Source organism: Danio rerio, chromosome 5 (assembly GCF_049306965.1).
Source record: "Danio rerio strain Tuebingen ecotype United States chromosome 5, GRCz12tu, whole genome shotgun sequence".
Lineage (NCBI taxonomy): Eukaryota > Metazoa > Chordata > Actinopteri > Cypriniformes > Danionidae > Danio > Danio rerio.
The window spans coordinates 8773844-8794669 of NC_133180.1; the positions used below are offsets into that span (position 1 = coordinate 8773844).

The window sequence follows — 20826 nt, forward strand, 5'->3', positions numbered from 1 at the left end:
AACATTCCACATAAGCGCTCAGAAATCAAGACGTGTGTGTTTGTGATTAATAACAAATGCAAATTTAAAAGTGTAAACAAACAATCTGTTTTCAAGAGAGGATGCTGAGGGTATCCAACAAACGCATTTCCGCATCCGGGCTATTTAGGATTCATTAATATTCATGAACAATTTGCATGTGTGAAACCGAATTCGGAAGGTAAACAGTCCAGTGCTGGTGTTTGACGGGCAGATTACGATGCAAAATGAGGATTTTGTGTGTACTGGCCCTTTAAATGCCAATACTTCACTTGTTTATATTCATGAATCCATTCCGATCACTTACACGCAGGTTTTATGACCACAATCGGCGGTGAAACCAACTAAATGCATTATTTTATGTTAAAAATAAGTCATCTGAAACTAAAACTGAACATTTACGTTAGGAATGATTTCAACATCTAACGCAATTAAATCTGTATTTGTCTTTCAACAAACAACACAGACGACTTTCAGTTTGGATAAAGTTCTAATAGCATTTATATGCCCTATAAATATCATTATAACCTAAATCGCTAATAAACATAATATTAAATGACCGAGCAAGTCCTACAACAGAACGAAACATCACATCTCTACAAACAGGCTGGCACAAAATGCCCCAAAACACAGTGTTGACAAGTCGATCACCAGAGAGAGGAACCATTCATCCTCAAAGCGTTTCGCTGACGTTTATTCAACCGTAATGACTCAAAACATGACGAAGATAGCCAAGTTACGAACACCAGAGATTGTAAATATTTACCATAACAAACGTTCAAGCCGTTCGTAAGGTTATCCTGAGATGCTTAGAGATGATTTCGACTATTAGCAAAGCGTTAGCTCGGGACTTAATAGATTCCTTGCAGAAGCTCGCTAGTTAGCATTGCTCTGATCTGATAGGCGAATTCGTACAGAAACCCGAGCCGCTTGTGTTCTTGTTTTTTCAAATAGCAAATTGAGTTTTGATATAAATAACAGTCTGAGAGCACTTTAGTCGTTTAGTCAAAACAAACGATAGCCGCTGCTAAGCTAAGCTAGTTCGGCTACGCACATCTTTCTATCTCCCCTCGCGAACAATAAAAACACTTTTCGCTTTCCTCCATTCTTCCCCCACTTTGTACATCACTCAAAGAAACGTTTTCGTGTTGTTACAAAACACGTTAGACATTACAAAACAACCCGTCAGAGTTTCCACACAAAAACAGTCGCCCGTGTTTGTGTCGCGAGGCCTTCTGAAGCCTCGGACTTGACGCACGAGCGCGACGCCGGGTCACGCGCTTCCCGCCACGGGGGCGCGCCGGAGGAGAACCACTAGCCGAGCCGTTGCGACGTTCGTCTCCGTTCCGTCGAGAAAAAACAAAACGTAAATGTGTCGAAAACGTGGTAAGAGAGCGCGAAGATTGCCTTAGGAGAATTTATGACAGGCTTTCATATTTACCTTAGCTTGGGGTAACTTCAAAGAAGAAAAAATAAGGGGACTGTTGTTGGGATGAGAGGCTGGTAGTCGGTCTGCTGTAAGTCTCTGGCTCCCCCTCTCTGCTATAAAAAGATCAGCGCGGGCTAGCGGGGTTTGTTTAGCCGAGCCAGCTAACAACAAGCCAACTCTATCTTTATCTGGGGTGGGGGAGGTCAGGCTTTCTCTCATCGCACTTTTAAAAACATGTAACGGGATGGAGCACACTTTTAATTCGGCCGCGTCTTAGCTCGTCGCCTGGATGCTCGGGAAACACTTTAGCGTTGCGCCTTTGTTTGCCAACAAAAGCCCCACCACTGATGCTTTGTGGCTAGTCAGAGGGAATTGTAGGTTGACCGGAAATACAAATATTAATAACGTGATTGCACAGATGTGCTGCGGACGATTTCCAGTCTGTTCCTCCGTCGGCTGCGAAAATTAATTTAATACTTCTTTTTTCAATTGTGTATTTTTGTAATCCACATCAGTATACATGCAATAATGACAATATATCTAATAAACACACTGTAAATGCTGGGTTCCACACAATTCCTTCATGTTGTCCCAACACAAACTGATTAAGTTAATTGAACTGTTTTACAATTTATGTAGATTCGACATAAACAATTAAACTGCCCCTAAAAAAAACCTCAAGAATTGTGTTGTTTCAGCACATTTTAAATAAGTTGTTATATTTTTAATGCCTTTTTATTTCTCTCTATGTAATCTTTATATATATATATATATATATATATATATATATATATATATATATATATATATATATATATATATATATATATATATATATATAATTTCTTCTGAATGTACTCAGTTAAAATAGTTGAGTTACAAAATACCCCAATATATAACCCAACTATAGGTTATTAAGGACCTTCTCAACTATGTGTTATTTTAACCCAATGCGTTGGGTTATTTTGATAATATGTTTTTTTTTCCATTCTGGTATAGCTATTTCTACTATTACTAGTACTACTATTAATTTTATAATTATGGCTGTGGTAGTTAATGACAGACAGTTTTAAAAAATATTGAAAACCCTGCATTTCCGGAACATTTTAAGATCCAGACACTTAAGCGTTTTTCTCTATTTAATATAGATTGGCTGTGAAGTATCATCAATAATTAAGAGTGCTGGTGAAACGGATATAGAAAAAAACAACACAAAGAGGCAATTTGATTATATATATATATATATATATATATATATATATATATATATATATATATATATATATATATATATATATATTATTGCTTTAGAGCTTAAATAAACTTTATAACGCAAAACAACATTACGCACACATATTAATACATCTGTTCTTGTTCAGCTAAATAAATTGACTGAATTTTAACCCAATTGGTTGAGTTATTAAATAAAAAAACCCAATAAAGATTAAAAATAACCCAACAAAGCACTAAATATTTAACCCAACTGTTTGAGTTATTAATAAATAACCCAATAAAGGTTAAAAATAATCCAACAAAAGCACCAAATATTTTGACTCAACCATAGAATTAAATAAATTACTCATTGTTTTTAGAGTGTATATATTATGCATGATCCATTACTGATAACAAATTACATGATGAAAATAGTTGTCAGTGCTGTAATCAATCAGAGAGGATTTTTGATTGGACTAATTTTAAATAACTTTAAATATTATATGTAAAAGCTAGCACAATTTTCATAATTTACTAAATAAATCAATAGAAATCTTATGAAAAGCACCAGGTCAATAAACACGCTTCATAAACAGGCCACTTTATGCATCGAATAATGAAATTATAGACAGATATTTTTTTTAATTTGACAACACAAATTTAACTTTTGTTATTAAGCAAATAATTAAAACAAATAAATGATTGTCAAACATATCAAATATCACATTACGCCAGGTGTTCCCAAACTGCAGGTAAATTATGGAAAGTTAGTAATTATTCATTCATTCATTTTCTTTTCGGCTTAGTCCCTTTATTAATCCGGGGTTGCCACAGCGGAATGAACCGCCAACTTATCCAGCACGTTTTTACGCAGCGGATGCCCTTCCAGCCGCAATCCATCTCTGGGAAACAACCATACACACTCATTCACACTAATACTCTATGGACAATTTAGCCTACCCAATTCACCTACATGTCTTTGGACTGTGGAGGATACCCACACGAACACGGGGAGAACATGCAAACTCCACACAGAAACGCCAACTGACCCAGCCAAGGCTTGAAACAGCAACCTTCTTGCTGTGAGGCGACAGCACTACCTACTGCGCCACTGCGTCACCCAGTTAGTAATTAAATAATAAAAAATATGAAATAGGATTAAATTATTTTATCAAAATAAAAACACCAAAATGTGTATACATGCATCACATGAACAATAAATATAATCAAATATTAATCAAACCCAGGAGCATGGCATTTTCATGACTATTCTATATGGTGAATAATCAAAACTGCACAATACAACAGTGAATCTTTTAGAAATTAAAACATAATAAGAAAAAAACAGAGGAGGATAAAATTTCAAATGACTTACAGCCATCTGATTATGCACGATTTAAAACAACTAATTTTAATATGCATTTTTGTAATCCAGATTGATGTAATCATTATCCAGCACTGCCTCTATATTCTAATCAATGGTGTATCAGATCTAACCTGATTATGTTGTTTTCTTTTGCTGTATAGTTGAAGTCAGAATTATCCCACCATCCCCCACCCCCATTGAATTTTTACATTTTTCTTATGTTTTCCAAATAATGTTGAAAAGTGCAAGGAAATTTTCTCAGTGTGTCTGATAATATTTTTTCTTCTGGAGAAAGTCTTATTTGTTTTGTTTCGTGTACAATAAAAGCAGTTTTAATTTTTTAAACACCATTTTAAGGACAAAATTATGAGCCCCTTTAAGCTATATATTTTCGATAGTCTACAGACAAACCATCGTTAGAAACACTTGCCTAATTGCCCTAACCTGCCTAGTTAACTTAATTAACCTAACTAAGCCTTTAAATGTCATTTTAAGCTGTATAGAAGTGCCTTGAAAAATATCTGGTCAAATATTATTTACTGTCATCATGGCAAAGATAAAATAAATCAGTTATTAGAGATGAGTTATTAAATCTATTATGATTAGAAATCAGTTGACAAAATCTGCTCCCCTTTAAATAGAAATTGGGGAAAAAAATAAACAGGTGCTCTAATAATTCAGGTGGGCTAATAATTCTAACTTTAACTGTATATACTGTATTTATATATGTTGTTTAATAATCTACGGCATGAAGCAACATTGGGAGCTGAAATGTGCTGTATTAAAACATATTATTATTATTAAATCACTTTTAATCTGATTTAGGGCATTCCTTATCCTCTATTAAGGGTGTCGATGCTTTAACTTGAAAAAATATAAAAATAATCCTAAGAATAAGAATTAATAGTAGGCTATAATACTATGGTCTTAATCACTTGTTTTTGTTTCAGCAGTTGATTTTAATCAGAATAAAATGAAGGGTTATTATAACTCACTGCAAGAAAGTCGCTGGTTCGAGTCTCGGCTGGGTCAGTTGACATTTCTGTGTGGAGTTTGCATGTTCTTCCCGTGTTCGTGTGGGTTTCCTCCAGAGTCCAAAGACATGCGCTTTAGGCGAACTGAATAAACTACACAATAAGTGTATGTGTGAGTGAGTGTGTATGGGTGTTTCCCAGTACTGGGTTGAAGCTGAAAGGGAATCCGCTATGTAAAACAAATGCTGGATAAGTTGGCGGTTCATTCCGCTGTGGCGGCCCTTGATAAATAAAGGGACTAAGCCGAAGGATTATTATAACTTGACCTAGAGCTCTGTCCTTTGAGCCTTTGTGTAGCTCCACTTTCCTCCACTGGATGGCGACTGAGTATAACGATAAAGGCCAGTGAGCAACCCTGTAGCGGATTAACAGTTTCATTTGGCTTCATTAGTCTTTTAAAGTCAAGAATATGAGAATAGACGCATAATATCCACATGTAGCGTATAAATGTCAGTAAAAACATGAAAGCTTTAGACTGAAAACCTGTTTACTTGTGCATATTCTTTAAGGAGGCGCCTGACAGCAAGAAAATTATTGGTTCGAGTGGGTCAGGTAGCGTTTCTGTGTGGAGTTTGCATGTTCTCCCCATGTTGGCGTGGGTTTCCTCCGGGTGCTCCGGTTTCCCCCCACAGTCCAAAAACATACTATAGAAGAATTGGATGAACTAAATTAGCCGTAGTGTATAATTGTGTGTGTGTGTGTGTGTGAAGGAGTGTGTATGGGTGTTTCCCAGTACTGGGTTACGGCTGGAAGGGCATCCGCTGTGTAAAACATATGCTGGAATAGTTGGCGGTTCATTCTGCTGTGGTGAACCCCGATAAATAAATTGTTTTAAGGGGGTGTTTTGGATTGTTTTGTATTTCATTCAGTTAATATTCTTTCATGTTTTTTCTTCTCTCATTTATTGGAAAACTTTCAGTTTTTATGCATCTTAAGCAGCTGAGTTTGTTGCTAACAGCACAAAAGTCTTGCACATGAGGATAAGTTGGCGGTTCATTCCGCTGTGACGACCCCGGATTAATAAAGGGACTAAGCCGAAAAGAAAATGAATGAATGAAAATAACTTATTCTTTGCCATAAAAGTGAAATTACTTTACCTTCACAGAGGAGCCTAAAAATATGCTTAATTTAAGAATGATGGCATTTAGAGGCTTTGGCATCTGAACTCTTCAAACGTCTACAAATTTGTTGCAGCATTACATTTTTTAAGTTGAATTAAATGAACTTTACAAGTCATTTCAACGTACGTCAATTAACCGGACTTAAAACACTCATTCAATAATTTTCCTTCGGCTTAGTCCCTTTATTCATCAGGGGTCGCCACAGCGGAATGAACCGCCAACTTATCCAGCATATGTTTTACACAATGGATGCCCTTCCAGCTGCAACCCAGTACTGAAAAACATCCATACACACTCAAACACTAATACCCCATATGTGTAAAGGGGCTAAGCCGGAGGAAAATTAACAAATAAATGAAGGTTTATTGACTACATAAGCTCTATTTTGACTAAAGAATGAAACTATAGGTGAAACACTGCACATTTCATTGGTTCTGTATTAACACAGTGATAAATGATTATATATGACTCTTTTTCAGTGTTGTTGTTATTTGTATGTTTTTTGTACAATGACTATTTATTAAGAAACCAATGTGATTGTTTAGTTTTGCCATGATTATAGCCCATGCTGCTGATGTGGCATTAAAACATTCATTTTCTTTTTGGGTTGGTCCCTTTATTAATCAGGGGTCGCCACAGCGAAACTAACTGCCAACCAACTAACCTCCAGCATACGTTTTATGCAGCAGATGCCCTTCCCCTCACTGGGAAACACCCACACACTCTCATTCACTATAGTCAAATTAGCTTTCCCAATTCACCTATACCACATGCCTTTGTACTGAGGGGGAAACTGGAGCACCTATGCCTGGTTTTTCAAAAAATACTTTCATCCGAATTCAGTAATCCTTTTTTTTTTTTTTTTTTTTTTTTTTGCGATCCATAAATATGTAATCCAGCTTACTTTTTGAGCCAGTTTTTCAAAGCAACATCGGATTGGATCAATCTGATCCGGATAGGAACTTTTCAGGATCTTTAAATGTGGATAACCAGTGCTCAAACAGGATAGGAACTATAGATATGTAAAGAGAGGCAATTAGAATAGCCAGTGTGGGGGTCAATATAACTTTATTTTTCTTTAAAATAAAAACACACATTTAAAAAAAAAAAAAAAACAAGAAAAACCTGGGCAATCTCATTGCAATGCGTAACTTTTTATTTTAGTGGCTAATTCGCATGAATTTGTACAATCTAATTCATACAATTTAGTACGATTTGGAAAAACCCCACCCGTCCTCTTCCAGCACTCCGCTTATCTGAGATTTACAACACGAACACTGTACAAATAAGAAAAGAATAAGAAAAAAGACTTAATGTCAAAAACTCCACAATAATTTCGGACTTCCTCATCTGATGTGGAGAGAGCAGCTTGTCTGAGCGTAGCCTTTAGGAGGCGGATCTCAAGTCTGGCCTTGGTTTGCTGCAGTTTGGTCAGAGTCAGTTGTTCCTCTGCCAGATAAAGCTGTGCTTCTGCCCTTTCAGTTATTTTTTTTTTGCAATTGTTGAAAAGGATTTCACAAATCAGTGATTGCCATTCTTTGCATTTTTTGGTTATGTTGTAATCACTGCATGCATTATATTCTAAAAACACAAATATTTTCCATTGCATTTACATTTACATTTAGTCATTTAGCAGACGCTTTTATCCAAAGCGACTTACAAATGAGGACAAGGAAGCAATTTACACCACTAAGTGCAACAATGAATAAGTACTAAAGGCAAGTTTCAGGTCTGTAAAGTCTAAGAAGGGAAGTGTTAGTAATTTTTTTTTTTTTTTTTTTTTTTTTTTTGTACAGTTAGTGTGATATTCAAATAGGCAATTGCAGATTAGGAAGTGAAGTGGAGACTAAATAGTTGAGTTTTTAGTCGTTTCTTGAAAATAGCGAGTGACTCTGCTTTTCTGATGCAGTTAGGGAGTTCATTCCACCAACTGGGCAGATTGAGCGTGAGCGTTCGCGAAAGTGATTTTTTTCCTCTTTGGGATGGAACCACGAGGCGACGTTCATTCACAGAACGCAAGTTTCTGGAGGGCACATAGATCTGCAGAAGTGAGTGCAGATAAGAAGGTGCTAGGCCAGAAGTCACTTTGTAGATATATGCATATATTTATCACATTGTGATAAATATATGCATATATCAACTAGTGACAGAATGAAATGTGTTGTTTTTGGTCAATTTTGACAGCTGTTTGGGGGATTATTTTACTGTACTTTGCTGTAGGCCTATACTGAAAGGCTGAATACGTTAAAGCCTAATCACTGTATCCTGACGGATGAACAAATATAATTAAAACCTTATGGATAAATAGGATATCTGGTAAGATACTGCATGATTTAAATATAGTATTATTTGATTTTTTTTTTTAAGTTTTCATTATTGGGAATTAAATCCCATTTTCAAGATTTGATCCAATCCGCTTTCCAAAATCCTAGTGGATTACTTTTAAAACAGGGCCCTGGAGGAAACCCACACCAACACGGGGAGAACATGCAAACTCCACACAGAAATGCCAACTGACCCAGCGGGGATTCGAACCAGTGACCTTTTTGCTGTGAGGCGACTGTGCTACCCACTGCACCACTGCATTGCAGCATTAAAACATAAATAAATAAAAATAAATACTAACACAAAGACAATAAAGTTAAATTTAATCTAATGTAATGTGTCATTATTATATACTGAGTAAAACCATAATCATGCTAACACTGCTGAAGGAATAGCACATGTTCAGAAGGATGATAAAATAGTTCCAGCAAGATCCTGACATGCAGAGATAATATCATACATTCTTTTAAGGCAGAAACACAGAGTTCTTGATAAGTGTATAAGCGAAGAGTTGAATAATGTCAACGATGTGCCACTGTCAGCTGAGCGTCAGTGTAATTCTGCTAAACCGGGTGGTGCTATATTATAAATCAATTCAATTCAATTCAGCTTTATTTGTATAGCGCTTTTACAATGTAGATTGTGTCAAAGCAGCTTCACATAAATGCTCATAGTAACTGGAACAGTGTAGTTCAGTTTTTAGTGTTTAAGTTCAGTTCAGTTCAGTTTAGCTCAGTTCAGTGTGATTTAATCATTACTGAAAGTTCAAACACTGAAGAGCAAATTCATCGATGCGTAGCTCTACCAATCCTGAACCATGCGAGCCAGTGGCGACAGCGGAGAGGGAAAAAAAACTTTACCTGATGGGAGTGAAGAAAAAAAACCTTGAGAGAACCAGACTCAGTTGGGCACGAACATTTTAATTTCTCCGCTGGCCAAAAGTCTTGTGCAGAACTGATGATTGTGTGTGAGTATGCCCAGCATTAACAAACACATACAGATGAAGACAAAATTATTAGCTTAATTATTTTTATTATACAATTATTATTTAAATTATTATTAACTTTTTCCTTTTTCAAATATTTTTCAAATTATGTTTAACAGAGCAAGGAATTTTCAACAGTATGTCTGATAATATTTCTTTTTCTGGCTTATTTGTTTTATTTCGGCTAGAATAAAAGCACTACATGTTACTACATTTTTAAAACAATATTAGGGTAAAAATTATTAGCAATATTAAGCGATATTTATTTTTTTGATTGTCTACAGAACAAACCATCATTATATAATGACTTGCCTAACTCAGGGGTGTCCAAACTCCGCCTGGAAGGAAAGTGTCCTGCAAATTTTAGCTCCAACTTGCCTCAACACGCCAGCATGGGTGTTTCTAGAAAGCCTATAAGAGCTTGATTAGCTAGCCCAGGTGTGTCTAATGGGGTTGGAACTAATCTTTGCAGGGCACTGGCCCTCCAGAAGCGAGTTTGGACACCCCTGGCCTAAATATTTAACCTAGTTAAGCCTTTAAACATGAATACTAGTATCTTGAAAAAGATCTAGTCAAATATTATGAACTGTCGTCATGGCAAAGGAATCAATTATTAGAGATAAGTGTTCTCTTAAGGCAGGGGTGTTTAAACTCGGTCCTGGAGGGCCGGTGTCCTGCTAAGTTTAGCTCCAACTTGCCTCAACACAAGTTTCTAGTACATCTAGTACACAGGTGTCAAACTCAGTTCCAAAAGGGCCGCAGCTCTGCACAGTTTAGTTCCAACCCTAATTAAACACACCTGATCAAACTAGTTGAGTCCTTCAGGCTTGTTTGAAACCTACAGGTAAGTGTGTTGGAGCAGGGTTGGAACTAAACTGTGTAGGGCTTCGGCCCTCCAGGAATTGAGTTTGACACCCCTGATCTAGTAAGAGCTTGATTAGCTAGTTCAGGTGTGTTTGATTAGGGTTGGAGCTAAACTCTCCACACTGTTAGACATTTCAAAGGGTTTTTACAGTAACTTACTGGCAACACTGTTGCCAGTAAGTTACTGTATTTTAGATTTACAGTATACAACTGTAAATCCGTTTACAGCATGTTACCGTAGTGTCTGAAAATGGTTAACTACTGTAAAAACCTAAGTTAACAGTTAGCTACTGTAAACCTTTTAATTTTGTCCTAAATATTTTATAATATAATTTTATTAATATTATTTTAATACTATAGACCTAAAAAAGACACAATTACAAAATATTAACAAAATAAACACTCTTTATTTAAAACATTGGAGATGCTTAAAACAAGCTTAAAAATGTGTAAAAACATTACATTTCAATCATTCAAAATATTTTATTTTTAGAAAAAAAACATTGAAAATGACAAAGCACATTAACATACATGTACAAAACTAATTTAAGTGTCTGACCTGCATATTGTTGAGAAAAAAAACCCAATTGTACTAAGTACTACTGACATTAAACCAGACACAATTACAAAATATTCCATTCTTTAAAACATTAATAATGCTTAAAGCATTTAAGGAAAATGTGTGAAAATTACATTAAGCAATAAAATCAACACATTAAAAATAAATAAATCACACAAAGCACTAGAACATACATGTACAATAAAAATTTAAACTTCTGAATTGCATATTGTTGGAAAAATAAATATTTGTAACTATTAGCGGACTCAGAAACAACCCAACTTTAAAATATTACTAATTCTGGTGTCAAATGCTCAACAAGGTCTGAATTCACATGTTCAAATGCAATTCATCTTTATTTCTATTGCACTTTTACAATGTATATCAATGATGTCAAAGCAGCTTAACATAGAAGTTCTTGTAAATTGAAGCTGCTTCAGTCCAGTTTTCAGAATTGAAGCAGTAAATGTCACTGCTGAAAGTCCAAACACTGAAGAGCAAATCCACCGATCCACCAATCGTAGCCAAGCGATCCAGTGGCGACAGTGGCATGAAAGAAACTTCACCAACTGACGAAAGTGTAGAATAAAATCCTTTGAGAGATACCAGGCTCAGTTGGGCACGACCAGTGCTCCTCTAGCCAAACTTGTGCAAGGCCGCAGTCTAGGCACCGGAGGCTTGAAAGTTCACCAGCGGGTGGTCAGGCTGGCCCATTGGATCAATGCGGAAACTCATTGATCGCGTGTGTCTTTTAGGATTCACTCCTCCATGACCACCACAGCATCTGGTCAGGATTTGGCCCAGTCCAGGATTATGAAGAACTCTGGATAAGGACAAACAGACTAACATAAGCATAGAAGATGCTTGTTTAAAAAAATAAATCATATACTGGTTAATTATTTTGAAGCATGGCAGCTAGGTTGGGGTAGTTTTCAGCTGGTACTGAGCAACTGGCTCCTGCTCATAACCTGCTCACTACCATGTTTAAAAGATAACTAACCAGAATGTCCTGTTTATTTTTTTCCTTAACAAGGTTTTACAAAAACATTGTAGCATTTGTGATGGGTTGATTAACTGCAGGAAAGATTAGATTATTTGTTTTATGTATTCCTAATAAACTAAAACTGACTGAATACTGATACAATTATTGAAAGTGTCTCACCTAATCCAAGTTCTCAGTTAGCTGGTGAAAGAAGGATAACTCACTGTTGTTCATGGTTGTCATTCTCTTCAGTATTTCTCCTGCTATCTTCTGGCTCACTCTGGTTGTTGCTGTGCATTTTGTTTCATCCTCTGGAATTATTTATACAAAAAATTGTATTATTTTATTTATTACAAAATATTTAGGCAACATGAAATGGGGAAAAAGACATTTAATACATAGACAAATGCATGTATCCCAATACTAATTATTGTATTTTGAAATGTCTGACCCATGACAGACCTCAATCTGCTCAAAAATATTATAAACAAAGATGAAAAAAAACCCTACTAAATGGTTTAATAAAAAAGGGAAAAAGATTTTTTTATTTAGCTAGCAACTAAACATGTGACACATTTTTTATTAAAAGTAACGTTACTATATTGAGAAACAAATAGATGTACAGTACTTACTGTTGTATGAGGTCCAGTTTGCACAGGCAGGCTCCCAGTATTCTATATTGAGACCATAAAAAAGCCAAAAATACAGATAAGAATACCATGCTACAATCCACAACCTCCATACAACTTTTTTTTTATTTGTTTACCTTGGTTGCTTACTGGTCTTGCTTATTTTTTAAGCATAAGGCTGTGCTGATCAAGATGTTCCTCCGAAATGCTGTTTGTTTCTTCAGACAAAACCTGCTGCTGTGCCAGTGCCATATCTAAACAGAAAAAAATATAATGGTAACAATTATGTTAAACCAAATGTCAAGAGTTGTGATAAAGAAATAATTAGCAAACAATAAATAGCAAAAACGTGGTTATTAGCATAATGCATGGTAAAATTGGTTTTATATTAGCAGATTCAGACTTCCTCCTTAATAATTTAATTTCATAAAAGTATTATTTGCAAACTCTAAATAGCGAAATCATTTTAGCAGCTAATGACTATCAAAGTACAACATGTTCACGGTCAAATAAACAGTGTTAATGTTGATTTCAAGTGATACTGGCATGCTAATTCTGATCGAATATTCAAAGTAACATGGTAAACAGTATAGAGTCTTCTAAATGAACGAATGTGTGAATATAAAACCAACTTTACCTCTATGCATATTGTATAGATTTACGTTAACGTTCTTATAGGTTACGTCGCGATGTTTTTTTCTCAAGCTAACGTTATAAGTTACTCTAAACCAGAGAAAAATAAGTTCACAACATCTAATATATATAGTATAAATCAATATAAGTTAAACGTTGCACGTTAAAATGAGTTTGAGTCCAATTCAGTATAAACTTAGCTCAGTTTAGCTAACAGTTAACATTACCATTTTAAGATCGCTTCAGCCAATGTTGCCGAGCAAACAAATGCTAATAGAGGTGCTCAAATCAATGTCGAGTGTTGTCAGCACAGACAGACGCGCTTTTACCTGGATTATTTGATGGTCTTTCATTCATATTCTTCTGGGGGAAAACATTGGCTGTTTCTCAATTCCAAGAACGCAGAGAATGGACTTGCGTTCTTGTAGAGTGCGGTCTTGCCAGGTGTCCTCGGAAGAACGAACTCAGGAGACCGCGAGGACAGAGAACGCGTCCTTTGAGAAATGGGATGCTGCGTTCTTCCTGATGGTCATGTGACCTTCACGCGTTTTAAATGGAAATTATTTAAACATTACAGCCTTCATACAACGATTTATTGTTTCCCCCCTCTTCAAAATATATACTTTGCATAAAAACATTATAAATATAGTCTGCACAATATAAATAAAACAAATTTTAATACGAATTTCATCAAACAAACACAATGAATGTGTTTATTCCTTTATTCAGATGTTCATGTTAATGTTTACTTTCACCGTTTCATAGGGAAACTCCTGAGGTAAATAAGTGATATCTCTAAACTTTAATAATAAATCTAAATAAAATACTGCGCTTCCCACCTCCAGTCGCAATGACTTCTGGGACTTCCAGAGCGAGCTCGGTGCTCAAGTCTGCATCAGTGCGTCCTCGATATCAAGAACACATCCGGGAAGTTTCACGCGTCCTCCGTACTTGCGGTCTTGAGTATTGGAACTGAACTTAGGCAGCTGATGATGACGTTTCACGAGAACACGAGGACGCAAGACCGCTGAAGAACGCATATTGAGAAACAGCCATTCTCTGCCGGACCGTTGTCTCGTGCTAAGTGTCCTCCAAAACTGTCTGCATACCTCTGGTTCCCTCCTAAACCAAAACCCGCTGCAACACCGGTTCCTATGTAAATAAATAAAAAGATATGACGAGAACAATGGCTAATAGTCATAAACAGTCTTATTTAAAGTATTAGTAGTGTTAATGTAATAAATTAAATAAAGGTAACATCTTAATAGATGATATATTTCTCAAATAGGCGAAATAACGCCAAGCCAGAGAAAATAATAATAGCCAACTTTATACTTTACTTTGTTCTATTCTCGTCCACAAAACATTCTGTAAAATGAAACACTGCCTCAGCTTACCAGAGTAAAGTTTGTTAAATCCAGTATGTTCTTCAGGCACACTAATAAATTGTCCTCCAGAATTGCTCCAGGGTCCTCAGGCAAAATGTGGTGCAGAGTAGTCGAATCGCCGCAAGGTGGCGTTGAAGCAGTTGTGGAAAATACAGTATAATACACGAATTTTTACAAATACAGTACATCGCTGTATATGTTGTTCGATGTCACACTAAATTCCCATAATGCAACGGTAAATACAGTTATTTACCGTAAAAGGAATTTGCAGTATTACACTGGGTGAAATACAGTAAATAACTGTGTAATTTACAGAAATGTCTAACAGTGCAGGTCACCGGCATTCCAGGACCGAGTATGGACACCCCTGTCTTAAGGGCTTGTCTTATAAAAAAAACAGCATCCGTGGCCAAAACTCCCATTTTATTTATAGATTTCTTTTTTTTAAGGCTGGCAGTCATCTATAAAAGCCTTGAAGTAAAGCGATTACATCAGTCTTTCAAAAACAATTCATGCATTTGACTCCAGTTTACAGATAAAGTCTGCTGAATTGGTGTAGCATGAAAACATTGAACAGCACTGTTGTTTCTGGCCTCGCTTTGCATCTTAAAGGAGCCCTATTATGCTATTTCATTTTCAAAGTTACAAAACAAAGTTACAAATCTCAAAGTCCACTCCAAAGGGAGGCATGTCATTTAAAAATATACAGGACAGACCAAAAGTTTAGACACACCTTCTCATTCAAAGAGTTTTCTTTATTTTCATGACTATGAAAATTGTAGATTCACACTGAAGGCATCAAAACTATGAATGAACACATGTGGAATAAAACATACATAACAGAACAAGTGAAACCACTGAAATATGTCATATTCTAGGTTCTTCAAAGTAGCCAGCTTTTGCTTTGATTACTGCTTTGCACACTCTTGGCATTCTCTTGATGAGCTTCAAGTGGTCGTCACCTGAAATGTTCTTCACTTCACAGGTGTGTCCTGTCAGGTTTAAAAGTGGGATTTCTTGCCTTAAAAATGGGGTTGGGGCCATCAGTTGTGTTGTGCAGAAGTCAGGTGGAAACACAGCTGATAGTCCTACTGAATCGACTGCTAGAATTTGTATTATGGCAAGAAATAAGCAGCTAAGTAAAGAAAAACGAGTGGCCATTATTTAGTGATGGTGAAATGAAGCTTTCTGAACCAGTAAAGCGCTCGACTCAATTGTATCGGAAAAAGGTTCGTTACTCGAAGCTTTCTAAATCAGAGCTCGATGAGGACCTCTTCTGGTTAAAGTGTGGGAAAGCACTGTGTTGCAATAATGTCAAACGTTCACAACTGACCAAATCATTCATGTAGTAATACGACAACAGCAATATAAACAAATTACTCAATTACTGTAGTTTTTACACAAGATATATTATATTACACCACTGATGATTGTAGTAAAATCCAAGGTATTCAAAGGTTTATCATATTACAACTAGTCCTGTTGCAAGCGGGGATCGAACCAGCGATACCTGCATGGGAGGCGAACCCTCTAGGAGGAATGTGATTGATGGCTTTGGACTGCACGAGCCAGCTGGACTCTGGTAAACACAATACTACGATATGCAGTGGTTTTCTTTAAAGATAGTTAAAAAAATACGCTAATACACTTTAGTATGGTTCAAAACCTTTTTATTGTATTTTAGTTTAATTACTGGTGTGTGGGACCGGTGCAGTGCTTTGAAACAGTAGTAATGTATGTAATCGACGCCTAATCTCTCGCTATACACTTTACTAACCCATGAGGGTGTTCAAACCTTTGAATCAAAATTCGAAGCAGTCACGTGGGTAAAGGCGAAAATGAAGCCTCGGACGTCACTGATCACGTGATGATGGCAAAACGAATCAAGCTCCGGTACGCTGCTTCACTGCGAGATGTATTGTTTTTTTGATACATGCTTCGAAGTCTCGACGCACAACGTCACATCACTACCATTATTACTTTAACAAATGGTCAGTCAGTTCGAAAAAGGAAAAGAAGACCAAGAGTCACCTCTGCAGTGGAGGATAAGTTCATCCGAGTCACCAGCCTCAGAAATCACAGGTTAACAGCAGCTCCGAGTAGAGACCAAGTCAATGCCAGACAGAGTTCTAGCAGCAGACACATCTCTGAGAGAGACTGTTTCTTGCAGCAGAACAACTGAAAACTGACAACGATCACCTCAGGTGCACCTCATGTGCTTTATTCAGTGTTAAATGCTAATAATGTGAGTTTGAATGGCATTTTACATGACATTTATTGCCATACCACTGAAAGCAGCAGCAGATTCACCTCAGATCTGGAAATTAAAATAAACAGTTTGAAATTGAATTTTAGAGCCGTGACTCAAAACCAGCACATATCAGTGATTCAGCAGCTACATTTAATAATGTTAAAGAGGTTTAATATGCATTAATTAGATTATAAACAGTACCATTTTGTTGGAGTGCAGTGAGTCCACTATTCTGTGCTTCTGAATGGCTGTGTTTAAATTTCTGCCGTGTTTCATGAAACAGCCAAATTGCTTAGCATTGCAAATCTCATCACGTAGCACAGGCCCGTGCAGAGACCGTCCAAAGGGGGGTGTTGGGGGGGTTGGGGGGGGGGGGGGGGTGTTGGGGGGTTGTTGTTGCACGCGTACTGAAGAGCGGTGTTGTCGCGCGCGTACTCAAGAGCGGTGTTGTCGCGCACAGGTTGAGCCCTATGTGTGCACGTGCCTGACGTAGCATGTTGTTCAGACACAGGGTTACAATGTAACCCGTTCACCTATTGTGTACTTTCCTAATATTTAAATTATTTTGTAATCAATAATCACATGTGGAACTCTGAATCTGCGTCTCATTTCGGAGTCTGCTACTGTCCACCGGAGGTCACATTTCGGTCACAGGCGCATACTTTGAGAGCCTTCCTGACTGAGTGAAACATGCTGTTTACTAGCAAGCCAACCCGCGGTGCTGAAATATAATTGGATGAACTGGCATTGGGCGGGTTAAAGAGACCAAAACAAAGGTTTTCGTTCCGACACGTGACTCACATTTTCAAAACAGAAAATCTGACTTCAGCATTGTTTTTCAGATAAACAAGAATGTTCACTTAGCATGTTTCTTAAATATCTGCAAATATATTGTGGCATTTTTATGCTTTAGCAGAGTCTTTTTTGCAATTCTGTAAGTAACGGTAACACTTTATAATAACTACACACTATAAATCATTTATTAAGCATTAGCAAATAGGGAATTCATTATCTGTTAAGCCTTAACTCTACATTAATAAACGTTAGTAAGCAGTTTATAACTGCAGCTACAAATGCTCTATTATTGACTTATAAGCAACTATAATGTGTTTAATAATTGTAATTTCATACTTAGTTAAGGATTTATTTTTCATTACTAAATGAAGCATCACATTATTTACAAGCCATTAGTAATTAAGAGTAGTTGAGGGTTTTTCGGATCATTCAGAATGAGTTAGTAAATGATTAATAAACTATTGAAATCAACATTTATATGTCTTATTACTCAGGCATATATTAATGGTTACTATGTATATTAATGAATGCTTTATTAACTCAACTTCATCTAGTTTTGTGACCTAATTTAAAGTGAGGACTATTTATGCTTTATAAATCCCTTAAAAATGACAAATAAAGGCTCAGTTGAGCAACAAAGATCAGTCCAAGGCACTGGAAAATAGTGAAAAATTAAAAAGCCTTTATTCACATGGCCAAATCTCAAAAAACCCAGTTGGCTTTTAGAGATTTAGCCATGTGAATAAAGGCTTTTTAATTTTTCACTATTTTCCAGTGCCTTGGACTGATCTTTGTAGCTGTTTTGATGAATCCCTTACCCAAAGAGCACCGACCATACATTTGAGCTCACCCCAGAGCGCTTTTTGTTTGTTTTAAAATGCTCAGTTAAATTCTAAACAGGAAAAATGACATTATTCATTCCTATTCATTTAAAGATACACAAATGAAACTGTTCTTCAAACGAAAAATAAATCTTTGCAACCTATAAAATCACTGTAGAGTTTAAACATTGCATCTTATTATATTGTTAAATTATTATATTGTTGTTGTTTTATCCAGTTTTATGTCGTATTTTGGCACTACTGTTATTCAGCAATGTTCAAACTTTACAGTCATTTTACTTTTTAGTAAAGATTGCAAGGATTATTGTTCATTTGAATCTGAGCCTGTAATAGTCATTTATAAGGGATTTATAAAGCATAAATAGTCCCCACTTTAGATTAGGTCACAAAACTGCATGAAGTTGAATTAATAAAGCATTTATTAACATATTAGTTTACAATTAGTATATGCCTGAATAATAAGATATATAAATGTTGATTTCAATAATTTATTAATCATTTACTAACTCATTTTGAATGATCTGAAAACCCCTCAACTACTCTTAAATACAAATGGCTTGTAAATAATGCGATACTTCATTTAGTAATGAAATATAAATCATTAACTAAGTATGAAAATACAATTATTAAACACATTATAGGTGCTTATAAGTCAAGAATACAGCATTTGTAGCTCCATTTATAAACTGCTTACTAACGTTTATTAATGTAGAGTTAATGCTTAACAGATAATGAATTCCCTAGATGCTAATGCTTAGTAAATAACTCATAGTGTGTAGTTATTATAAAGTGTTACCAAAGTAACAAATTTAAATTATGTGAAAAATAAAGCCTGATCTCATAAGGAAACTTAACTGTATTACACTTTGTGAGTTTAGTGGTAAAGCGCCTAAAGGCTCGTACACACCGGGACTTTTTTTCATGTGCGTTTATCATCAGCGTTTATCGAGACATTTTTCCTGATTCAAACCCAATCAATTTTTACTGGCGTCGAGCAGAAGAGTATGCAAAATCACTCCTTGATGTAAGATGGCGCTTAATGAAAACAGAAAGACCCCGGTGCACAGGGTGGCGCACTGGTGAACAATAATCATTTCTTCATCGCTAGAGATGGAGCTGCTGCTTGAACCATACATGCTTGTTCGAATCGCCAGTAACTTTAACTACGAGCGTGTCAACTTTCTCTCTTCCTCTCCTGAGTTTCAAGCGAGTGTCAGAAGCTTAAAGTTGTGTAGCGCAAACCCCATGCACCAGGGTCTTTCTGTTTTTCATGAAGCGCCATCTAACATCAAGGAGGGATTTTGCATAGTCTTTTGCTCAACTCCAGTGAAAATCTCTTGGGTTTGAATCAGGAAAAACATCTCAAAACGCTGACGATAAACGCAAACGAAAAGTGTCTCGATGTGTACAAGCCTTTACTCTAGCGCTAAATTCTCTGAGTACAAACAAGTTACTTCGTACAACTAGCACTTGTCATAAAGCCACAGCCATGTCACCCTGAAGCCCAAGACCGGTTACTCACTGAAGCTAAGCAGGGCTGAGCCTGGTTAGTACCTGGATGGGAGACCACTAGGGAACACTAGGTTGCTGTTGGATGTGGTGTTAGTGAGGCCAGCAGGGGGCGCTCAACCTGTGGTCTGTGTGAGTCCTTATTCCCACTAGTAAAAGTGAAGGGGACGCTACACTGTCAGTGGGCGCCGTCTTTCGGATGAGACGTTAAACTGAGGTCCTGACTCTCTGTGGTCATTAAAAATCCCATGGCACTTCTCGTAAAAGAGCAGGGGTGTAACCCCGGTGTCCTGGCCAAAGCTATCGGCCCATACGATCATGGCCTCCCAATCATCCCCTTCCACCGAATTGGCTCTATCTCCGTCCCTCCACTCCACCAATAGCTGGTGTGTGGTGAGTGCACTGGCGCCGTTGTCCTGTGGCTGCCGTCGCATCATCCAAGTGGATGCTGCACACTGGTGGTGGTGTGAAGAGACCCCCCCCCCCCCCATGATTGTGAAGCGCTTTGGGTGTATGGCCATACACAATAAATGCGCTATATAAATACACATTACATTACATTATACATTGTTGTGTGTATTGTCTTTAGTTTTTGAATCGCTAAATGTGTCTTCAATTGTAAGTCGCTTTGGACAAAATCGTCTTGCTAAAATAACTAAAAATGTAAATTAATTAGATTGTACATATTACTAAAAATTAAATTAAAAAGTTACGAATTTGCGTGAGATAGCGTTGGAAAAAATAATGTGCTATTCAAACACATTAAAACTCAAACCACCAAAACATGAGCATGTTCTAGCATAATAGGACCCCTTTTACACCGTAAAACATACCTTAATATTGTTTTATAACACCACAGTTGCAAAATGACTGATTCAATTGAC

General features: G+C 36.5%; 1 protein-coding gene and 1 long non-coding RNA gene across 4 annotated transcripts in view; both read right to left on the reverse strand.

Annotated features, from left to right (window-relative positions):
- nipbla (NIPBL cohesin loading factor a) overlaps positions 1–1821 on the reverse strand; it is a 94271-nt gene extending 92450 nt beyond the window's left edge. Inside the window, exon 1 of one of the 2 annotated variants that reach the window (XM_009301188.5) lies at positions 785–1821. The gene's annotated coding sequence lies outside the window, so the exon portion shown is untranslated. 2 annotated transcript variants of the gene reach the window in all.
- Positions 1822–10745: 8924 nt separating this feature from the next.
- On the reverse strand, positions 10746–13633 carry LOC141385747 (uncharacterized). 2 transcript variants are annotated; one of them, XR_012406679.1, is made up of 5 exons: positions 13487–13633; positions 12662–12778; positions 12528–12569; positions 12120–12206; positions 10746–11736 (listed from the first exon to the last, which is right to left on the reverse strand). It is a non-coding gene; the product is annotated as an uncharacterized lncRNA (long non-coding RNA). The 2 variants fall into 2 exon arrangements; XR_012406680.1 differs by having other exon boundaries at positions 13385–13532.
- Between the last annotated feature and the right edge of the window lie 7193 nt (positions 13634–20826).